The following is a 10,576-nucleotide window of genomic DNA, read 5'->3' as shown; positions in this document are numbered from 1 at the left end:
GGAGTGCAATACCACACTTGGCTGAGACCCTGTTTTAATTAAAGAAAAAAAAAAACAGGATAGTGTTGCACACCTATAATCCCAGCTTTTGGGAGGCTGAGGCTGGAGGATCACTGTGAGTGCAAAGCCATTTTGGGCTACATAGTGAGTTCAAGGCCAGCCTAAGGTATATAATGAGATCCTATCTCAACACTGCCCCACCACACACCCTACCCCCATCAATCAATAAAAAAAAAAAATGAAAAACCAAAAATATCTTAGTACAAACGCTGTGGGTTCATTCCCCGGTATTCGAGAGCAAATCACCTTCAGTCCCTAACATGTGAGTGCTGGGAATCAGCCACAAGCTCCAGGAATCAGTCAGTACAGTGCAGAGCAGGGTCTCCGCTTCACAGCTACATGTCTGCTTCCTCTACAACCAGGGAACAGGAGGAACAGGAAGAGGAAGCAGTGAGCTTGGCCCCAGCATCCTCTGCAAAGCAGCAGCCCTGCCAGAACAAGGCTCTTTAAACTGGGTATAGAAGCGAACCCTGCAGTCCCAGCACTCTGGGAGGCTGAGGCCTAACAACTTAGTAGGACCTTCACTCAAAATGAAAAATTAAAAGGGTGGGGCTATAGCTCAGTGTGAAGGCCTTCCGTTCAATCCTCAGTAGTAAGAAAAGCAAAAAGTAAAGGAGGAAAAGTCATGTCCCTTTAGCCTGCTTTAGCTCATGTCACTTGCACGCATCCCTTGCATGGCTACCCGGCACCCAGGCTTTCGTGCCTCTCTCATAAAGCTCCCTGGCACTGTCAGGGCGACACCTGCTGCAGAACCTGCCTCCCACATGGCTGGCAGAGGCTAGTCAAGTCCCGGTAAGCTCTCCAGAGCCATGCCTACTTAATAGCCCTCCAAAAGAGGAACGCTAGCTAACAATCCTGTTCTGCTTTGACAAGCTGACCCTGCTTTTTCCAGTCAAGGGCAGGCTGAGGCCAAATTTTCCATCTGGGGAGAGGTGGAGGGGGGCAGCCCACAATGCCTCTCGGGTTTGAATTAGTCTGTGCCTTAAGCAAGAGCAGATGCAGCCGGGTCCCCGGGTCCCCGGGTTGGACCCAAGACAGAGCTAAGGGAGCCAGGCGGGAGGTAAGGCAGAAAGAAGAACACATCTCTTTTTAATGAGAAACAGATTGGAGAGGGGGGTAAAAATGAGAATTATAGAGGAATGAAACTCCCGCAGTGCCTCAGAGCAGCTGGACTCCTGCCCAGCACAACCTCCCACAAAGTCCTGCCTGCCACCTCCCGGGTCTCACCTCCTGCCTGCCCCAGGGTTGCATCTAGGCCTGCAACCCACCAAATCATGCAGTCCTGGGGCTCAAGGTCAGCAGCAGGGGGAGGAGGAGAGCTAGAAGCTAGAAGCCTCAGACTTAGTAACTCAGGGATGGGCCTGGGATCCCCGTCTGCAAGGGATTTACATGTATTTGCCTAAGTTATGCATCAGTGCAGACTCACTGCCTATATTTAGTTGTAATGAAATAACTTCATCCTTTTAAACACTGAGACGGGAGTATTTTGAGGTAGCCAAAGGTTACCTCTTCATGTATCATGCATGCAAAGCTGTGTGGAGGATTACACAAAAACACAAGCAATCCTACAACCACACAGAATCCGGAGAAAATTCTCGCCTTTCCCACTACTGGTGGAGCTTTCTCTCCTTGTAAAACCAGGAAATGAGACCTCTGGCCACTTTATAAGGTGAGAAAATGCCCTCTTTGTCCCCAGTAATTACATCTTAAGTCCACTATATTTGCCTTTAAGAGAAACACTGGCTTCAATATTGGAAGAAAGAAAACCAAGCGAGGAACTAAATGAGAATCAGGAATTGAATCTGAGGTGGGGGGAGAATAGCAAAGAAAAGCTGTGTCTCCTTTCTCTTTTCTGGTCCCTTCACAGAGCTTTGGTGTTGTCTACAAGCGGGGGTGGGCCCTCTGGGTGCCAGACACCACTGCTGGGTGCGAGGATCCCGACAGGAGTAGGACCTCAGAGCAGGTACATGAACTGATCCTGTCCATCAGAAAAGACAGAGCCGTGTACGGAGCTGTGGGAATTCGAGGAGCCCTTGGCCCCCAGAGTGGGGGTGGGAACTCAATGACTATTTCCAGAAGAGAGACTCAGATGTGCAGCATCTTAAAGGATGAGTAAGAGGTGGAGGAGGGAGGGGGAGGGGCCCAGGGTGCCGAGGCAGAGGGAGCCCCCAGAGCAGGCACAGAAGCTTAAGATATCAAGGTAGAGACGAGTCTGGTCATCGGGCATGGGCGGGCCAGCACGGGCCAGCAGCCCAGGAGAGCCTTGGGGGTCTGCCAAGACCTCGCCCATTATCCCAGAAGCACTTTTAAGGCAAAGGGAGGTTTGGTCAACTAAATGTGGGTGTTTCTAGCCATTTTGGGTGGGAGCTGCTGCAGACCTCTGAGCTAGGGCACTGTCGACGAAGGGGAGAGACCCAGTGAGTGGGTGGGTATGGATGGAAAGTGGAAGGGGAAGGAAAGAGAAACAGAGGGGTTCAGGCCACCCTGTCTTGATAACTGTCACAGACACCATTTGCACTCTTGGAGAGATCTGAAAGCCGGTAAGGAGAAGGTTCTGGGGAAACAGAACAAGAGCAGAATCATATATTTTTTTAATGGTCAAATAAGAGTAAGGGGACCCCTCAGGCTGAGAAGCCACCTTATTGGCAACTGGCAGCTTCATCCAGCTGCTTTTAAATTTAGGAAGCATCCTGTAGCTGCTTAAGGGTTTTAATTCAATTCAACAAACGCTTATTGAACAGTTACTCCACATAGGGAAAAGGAAACACAGAACTCTAGCAATTATTGAGTACTTCAATTGTATTAGCAGAGTGTTAAGTGCATTTCCATGTAATCTCAGTCCCAGCCCCAGGCCTGAGAGGATAAGTCATTTACCTCCAGGGGCCTGGGAGGTCAAGTAATTTATCCAAGCTTAGGTGCTAAGTAAAGGGAAGTGTCGAGATGCAAACCCAGAAATAACAGGGCTCCTTCTCAAAGACACATTATTCCTGAAATGAACCCAGGGGGTCGAAAGTGACTGATACCGCAAACTATTTTAAGACCAGAAAGGGAATGCATTGAAGCCATGAGTCAGCTGGCTCCAGGCACAGCTAGATCCAGGAGCTCCAAGGGGGCTGTCAACTCTCACACTTGCTCATAAATGCGTAAATTCATCTCTTTTCCCTTTATGTTCATCTTGGCTCATGCCAAGGCCACAGAGCTTGACTGGTTTAGAATCATATAGCCTGGGTTCAAATCCTGGCTCTACCCACTTAGGGGGAGGATTCTTGGTGAATTATTTCCCGGTATTCCTGCTTCCTTAACCATGAAATAGTTAGAGTACAACATGTCTGCTCTTCTCTCTCTCTCTCTCTCTCTCTCTCTCTCTCTCTCTCTTTCCCTATTTAGTACTGGAGAATAAACTCTTTAAAGCCTGATCTACACTCCCAGTTTCTCCTTTTCAAAATTTTATTTTGAAATGGGGATTTTGGTAAATTTCCCAGACTGGTCTCAAACTTGCAATCCTCCTGCCTCATCCTCTGAAAAGCTGAGATTACAGCTTGTGCCGCCTTGCCCAGTTCTATCTCTTCTTCTTTTGAGATAGGACTCATTCTCTCCTAGAGCAAAGAACCTCCTCCCCTGACCTAGAGAGATGACCACAAACCAGTTCAAGTTACATCATCCTCATGGCTTGCAAACTCAAATGTAAGGTCAACTCTGCCCATAGATGCAGCCAGTCTTAAAGCAGACCCTGACTCAGTTCTGGTTTTTGTTTTTGTTTCTTTTTTTTTTTTTTTTTTTTTTTTTGCCATCTCTGGTGCCAGGGGGTAGAGTTTTCTCATCCACCAGCCTTGTCTGCTATACTGTGCAACTCTGCAGAGGTGGAGACAGGGCCCCGTTGTTCACAGCCCCTCTTGGATGACAGAGAAGAAGGAGGACTCCATACAAGATGGAATGCTGTGAAGATAAAATGATGATGCTCCTATGCTAGGAGTGGGGATGAAAGGATGTGACAGAAATGAGCGAGGCACAGCCTCCTCTCCATGAAAACCATCAAAGTAGAGACAATGAAGCCTGACTCAAGGGACCAGAAGTCAGAGATCTGACTGCTAAGAGTCTGCGACTTTGAGGAAAGAAGAGGTGAATCAGTACAAGTCGAATGGGGGAGGCAGTGTTATAACTGGCCTGTGGCATGAGGGCAGGAGGAGTCCTGTGCTGACTCTTGGGGACGGGGCCCGAGCAGCACAAACATGTGTGATAGGGGAGAGGGCACCTGGTTTGACAGCATAGGATCTAAAAATAAATCTAGCAAGCAAGGTTGGAGCCAAGCAACAGCAGGCTGAGGTCAAAAATTGTTAGAGCAAGAGCCCTGAAAAGAAATAGCTTCAAGAGGATACTGAATTACCAAGATTGTGATCAAAGGGCATGCAGGGTGGCCCAGGCTGGGAGTCAGGTCTGAGGTCATGCAGTCTTGGAGTTAGGAGCATCATCATCTGGGTTGGGAAGAACCAACATCAGCAAATGGCCAGATGCCAAGGATTTTTAAAGGAGAATTTTAATCCTTGATCCTGAAATCCCTCTGAGGTTTCTACATGACTCAGGTGAACTACAGTTCATCTAAACCGGGAAAAGTTGGCTTTCTGGAAGTAACCTTATATCCATGATAAACATGAAGCCATTCGTTTATTCATTCTTGCATTTAGCATTTGTTGAGTTTTGTTGCGTCAGGCCCTAAGACACAAATGCAACTTCATCTTTGTCCTCTGGGAGCTTTCTGTCTGCCTGTTTGTATCTGATAGTCACTGTGATAATCAGCTTTCTGTTGCTATGACAAAATAGCTGAGCTAAACAAATTCTAGGGGAAAGGCATTTATTTTGATTTGTGGTTTTAGAGATCACTTTTAGGCCTATGGAAAGGCAGGACATCATAGTGGGAGCATGTGGTATAGTAAATTACCAGTCTCCTGGTACCAGGATGCAGAGAAGGAAGAGGGAGCTAGGGTTCTTCTCTCTCCTCTCAAAGCCACAACCCCTGGGGCTGGGAATTTAGCTCAGCGGCATAAGTGCCTGCCTTGCAAGCAGGTAGTCGTGAGTTCGATCCCTGGTACCAGTAAAAAGAAAAAATATTTTTTAAAAAAGCCACAACCCCAACAACCTAACTTCCTTCCACCAAACCCCACTTCCTGACGGTTCCTCTGCCTCTAACAGCAACAAGGGAACCAAGCTTTCAGCACATGACCTTTGGAGGGCACTCAGGATCCAAGATCAGTCTCACGATGCATCCTTATGCTTGGTTCCTCACTGGACTGGGCATCTCAATCAATAAACGTTCTTGGATGATTAACTGTATCTCTTCTCAGCTTCCACTTGGATTGACAGACTTTAATGAAATCATTCAACTTTAAGCCCTGCATTAAGAATAGTCCAGAAGTCGTGCTGAGGAGTGAAGAGGACGCTGAGCCCTCTTCATCAGAGCGGCAGCAGCTGCTGTTGGAAAGCACTAGGTGAGAGCTGGTTCTGGGGGCTGGGGTACAGCATTTGCCCATCATGTGGGGCCTTGGGCTCCTTTCCCAGCACCCAAAAAGAAAGAGAGAGGGAAAGAATAGCAGAGAGCTGGTGCTGTTAGATGGAGAGGGAGGAGCTTTTCCAGAATTAAGTTCATGTTAGAAAAGGGTCCAAATGACTCTGTCAGGGGTGAGGCAGGACAACTGGGTGTGGATTCTGGAAGAGGAATGACCATGCTTGCACCAGGAATTCAGCAGTAGGGACTAGAAGAGGGTTTGTGCCTGCAATAGAGGAGTGTGGAGGCTGCAGGCCAGCAGCCAGGGAAAGGAGATAGGGGAGGGGACAAGACCAAGCTGGAAGACTGTATAACAACACGCCTGGGAGGATAAAGACAGCTAGGAGTCCTTCTGCCACTGGTACACTGAGAAGTAGGACCTTCTGCAACACCCGGAAATCTGGGCTGGCCTGCGAGTGCTTTAGCCAGTAGAATATAGCAGAAGTGATGGTCAGCCAGTTCTAACCCTTCCTGTTGGAATGGTGGCTTCCTCCTGGGGCTCCTGAAGCCCTGAGTAGGTCTGTCTTCAACCCTGATCACCTCTCATCCTAACCAGCCCCTCAGCACTGAGCCTCTAGCATCTCTTGGGGCTGAGCCCAGATCCCAGCACTGATATGCTCTCCCTCTCCCACTTCCTGGCCTCCCAGAGCCACTGACCTTTGCTGCCAGGTCAGGTTTCTCCTTCCCAGACCTCTCCCAGCAATGATTTTTCCTGCATCCTGACTGAGTTCCGCCAGTCCTGGCCTTGCTCCTGGTACCCATCTGACTTCCTTGGGGGTAATCTGAATGCATAAGTCCGTATCATTCTCTAAGCACCTTCACCCCTCTTGAATAGGTATCTTCAGGTGGGCAATGCAGTCCCCTGGGTTGGTCCTGATGCTTGTGTTTGTGAGGCGACAGTGGCTCACACACCTGCTCTACATCTGCTCTCCAATCTAGATGACCGTGAATAATGCGCCCTTGAATTCCAGACATTGTCCCAGTTACACTGCAGTCCTGCAATCTGCTTTTGATCATTCTTCGTTATCCCTCCCCACCCTCCCGCAGTTCTGGCGATTGATCCCATGGGCCTCACACTGGACTGTATCTTCCTTTCTATTTTCAGACACAGTCTTGCTAAATTGCGCAGGCTGAGCTGTAATTTGCAATCCTCGTGCCTCAGCCTCCTGGAGTTTTGGAATTACAGGCACATGCCACAGGGTCCAGCTCCCTCTTTCTGCTGGGAAGATATTCTAGATCTTCCTAGGAAAGCTCTACTCCATCTCTGGGAATCTATGTCTTCGATGATGAACATTCTGGAAATAGGAAAAACCAGACTGTATCAGGGAAGACCAAAAACAGGGAAAAGTAGAGCCTCACCTAGGTGGGTGCCCGGCCTCATCTTCCCCTGTACCCTCACCTTCTCCTGAAGAAGCAGCTGACCCAGCGAGCTCTCAGATGGCATAACTCAGTCTTGATCTTCCCAAGTTCCAACCATCAACAAGAAGCCACCAAACCTTCTTACTGCACATGAAGGGAAACCAAGGTTAGGGCTTGGTGGCTTATACCTGTAATCCCAGCACTCTGGAGGCTGAGGCTGAAGGATCATTGCAAGTTTGAGACCAGCCTGGGCAACAAAGCAAGATCAAGGCCAGCCTGAACTCCATGGCAGCACCCTGTCTCAAAAAACTACATACACACACAACCTAGTTATACAGTACTCCTCAATCTCTGAACTTTCAGGTTACTTTGCTGTTTTATTTGGCTTGGTTTTGGTTTTGGAAACAGGGTCTCTCGACAGAGTCCAGGTTGGTCTTGAACTCACGATCCTTCCTCAACCTCCTGAGCGCTCAATGGCAGGTACACAGCAGCATACCTGGCTTGGATTAAGGGTACTATTTTCACCTGTCAGGAAAGGTCATGAACCATGTTTTAGAAAGTCTACAGTGAGGTTGAGGATAAATAGATCAGAGACTGTGAGCTCAGTCAAGATGCATAGGACACCGCGAATCTTGGCCTCGGGAAATTTGCATTCCAGTGGAAAAGTAGATGTCAGTTAGGTCTATTAAAAAGAGTGTGCGAAATGCCAGCTATGGATAAGATGTGCATTAGGACCTGAGAAGAATACAAGTGTGAGTAGAACATGGTCTCACATTTCACTTAGGATGCAGCAGGAAGGACAAGGCAGGGGCAAGTGAAGGGGTAACCAGCAGATAAAAGTCAGAGTTTAATGCTCCACGCATGATACAGGAAGCAAGTTCTGGGAGAGGTTGAGAGGACCTGGGATGCATCTATGCACCCTGTGGCCTGCATCCCTGTTCGAGCCACAGCCCACAGACCACAGATGTGTGCAAGAAGCTCCTCACCTCTCTGGGAGATGGAAGCAGCTAGGAATGGCTAGTACTGAGGCACATGCGTGCGATGGAGCGCCATGCTATAAAAAGCCTACATAGCAACACAAATGGGTCCTGAACAACTGCCACCGAGTGAACAAAGAAATGGTGAGAATCAGCATACACAGTTACGTGAATTAAGAATACACACTTGTGAATCATGCATCTCTGGCAATGGTCTCGTGACAAGAACACACATATATATCTCTGTCTGCAGGTGGGCAGCAGCCTGAAAGGACACATGTTTAAGGCACTGAAGTGAGTGGCTGTGATGAGGGGCAAATAGGAGCAAGTGTGGAGAAGGAAGATGAAAATCACCTAAAATAGAGCACAAGCCTGACCCAGAACAGTGACAAGCAATGTGAGTAGCTCTGCATGCCCCAGGGACAGAGCGGAAGTTAATTAAGAAAGGGAAGGGGTCTTTCCCTCTATGGAGAGGCCTGGGGCAGGGAACTCTGATGTGTAGTTAATTCCACCCCATGCTTCCTCTACAAGCCTCATTTCCAACACCTGTCACTTCCTGATTCTGGGGACAATCAGGGTCCCCCACCCCCATGGGGGTGCCCAGTAACAGTCACTGGGGCTCCCTTATGGAGCAAATCCATGCATTGCCTCAACGTGGGGGCTCCTGCTCCTCACCCTGTGGTCACCCCTCTTTTCACCTTACATCTCCAGGGTCCCTTAATCTCATCAGTAACTAAGGAGAAAAGGTGGCTGTCCAACTAGGTGCTTGCAAACACTCACCAACTGAGATGAGACAAACCTGAGTTCAAATCCAACCTCCAGCAGCTTACTGTTTGATAGTCAGCAAATACTAATCTCTCCATGCTTTATTTCTCCAATCAATAAAGCAAATAATTACCCTTACTTCACAGTGGTGTGCTAAGTATTAAATTAGATAATATACAAAGTTCATTGCTCAGAACCCAGCCCAAAATAATAGTAATTTGTAATAATAATAGTAATAACTAATAGTAATTATAATTTTTTTCTTCTTTCCTGCAGTGCTGGGCATCAAACCCAGGGCCTCGTTTACGTGAGGCAGTGCTCTACCATTGAGCTATGGCCCCAAGCCCTAGCTCTGAGAAGGATCCAGCTGGGGTCTGGATCTTACTGCCACAAAGCTACTGATCCTTGGCATGTCCCCAGCCTCTGATTCTCTCTGTCCCCCAAGCCCTGCTCCTGGCCCAGTGTTTTTGCCCATTTGGCGCTCTGCTTGGGCAGGATTGGCTCTTACCAGCAGACCCCAAGCCCTTTCCTTAGCAGTCCCACAGATGGGGTGAGAACTGCTCAACCCTCCAATTACAACATTCCCTGCCCCTCTGCCTGAATGCTATCCTCTTGTTCTAAAGAAGAAGCCCTAACCTGGGCATGGTGTGGCCCATCTGTAATCCCAGCACTCTGGAAAGCCAGAATAGGAGGATTGCAAGTTCAAGCCCAGCCTGGGCAACTTAGCAATTTAGCAAAACCCTGTCTCCAAATTAAATAAAAATAAAAGTGGCTAGAGATGTAGCTTAGTGCCAAGCCCCTAGTCCACTCCCCAGTACTCTGGGGGAAAAAAAAAAAGGCAAGGGCTGAAAGGAAGGAGGGACCCTAATCATTCAATGCTGACATCTTTTCTCTTCAAAATACCAAGAAAAGATGAACACAGAAGGGTGGGGTGTGCCGTGTAAATTCAACTTTTCCCTCCTGGGGCCCTCCTTGTGATAGGAGCACGAAAGCAATTCATCACAGTAATGGTTGCTGATTCCTCTGCATTACGGTGACTGATAGCCAGGCTGCCTGCACCTTGTCTTCCCAGCATTCACTAAAGAGTAATCCTGCAGTTTGTGGAGGGCAGGGATGGCCAAGGGCTATGAGGCAAGGAAAGAGTCACAGCTAAGCTTGTGTATGGTTGGAGGGGCAGACAGAGGTACACAGACTAACAGCTGAGACAGTTCCTAGAGAAAACACAAAGTTGCGCATTTAGGTGAACTGCTTCATCCTGGCTTGCTGAATGCCTCCGACACACCCTTTCCAAGCAAAAGGGCAGACAGGATCATTGCAGGCTGAATGCTGAACCCTGGGAAGTCACCAACCTCAAAGACAGACCCAGAGGAGGGACATGGAGTGATGGCAGACCTTGTAAAGGTCTTTTTACCCCTAACCCACTAAGCGTGGAATTAAGGGACATAGCGGGTTAAACAACATCTCCCAAAATCCATGCACAGTGGGAGCCTCAGACTATGACTTCATTTGGAAATAAGGTGGCCTTTGCAGGTATGATTAAAGATCTCAAGAAGAAATCACCCTGGATTTGGGGTAGGCTCTAAACCCAAACATCCGTGTGCCTAGAAGAAGAGAGGAGAACGTCGTGTAAAGACAAAGGAGTAGATGGGATGGGTGCATCTACAAGCCAAGGAGTGTTGGGGACAGCAGCACCTCCAGAAGCTACAGAAGAGGGGGAGGGTGATTAAAGAGATGGGGAGGGTGACTGATTCTCCCTTTGAGCTTCCAAAACCCCCAACCCTGCCAACAGCTTGATTTTTGATTTCTCCAGACCTGTGAGAGAACACATTTCCATTATTATAAACTCCACATGTGTAGTATATTGTTACAGCAGCCC

General features: G+C 48.3%; 1 long non-coding RNA gene across 1 annotated transcript; it reads left to right on the top strand.

Moving 5' to 3' along the window:
- Window positions 1–1,045: 1,045 nt before the first annotated feature.
- Window positions 1,046–10,170, top strand: LOC134473932 (uncharacterized). Its single transcript, XR_010044435.1, has 5 exons — window positions 1,046–1,120; window positions 1,928–2,023; window positions 5,400–5,543; window positions 8,189–8,332; window positions 8,977–10,170. It is a non-coding gene; the product is annotated as an uncharacterized LOC134473932 (long non-coding RNA).
- Window positions 10,171–10,576: the final 406 nt, after the last annotated feature.

This window comes from Cavia porcellus, unplaced genomic scaffold (assembly GCF_034190915.1).
Source record: "Cavia porcellus strain 051 isolate PalLab524CR breed Dunkin Hartley unplaced genomic scaffold, mCavPor4.1 scaffold_29, whole genome shotgun sequence".
Classification (NCBI taxonomy): domain Eukaryota; kingdom Metazoa; phylum Chordata; class Mammalia; order Rodentia; family Caviidae; genus Cavia; species Cavia porcellus.
The sequence above is the reverse complement of the archived record's forward strand: the minus strand, read 5'-3'. Positions and strand labels throughout refer to the sequence as shown.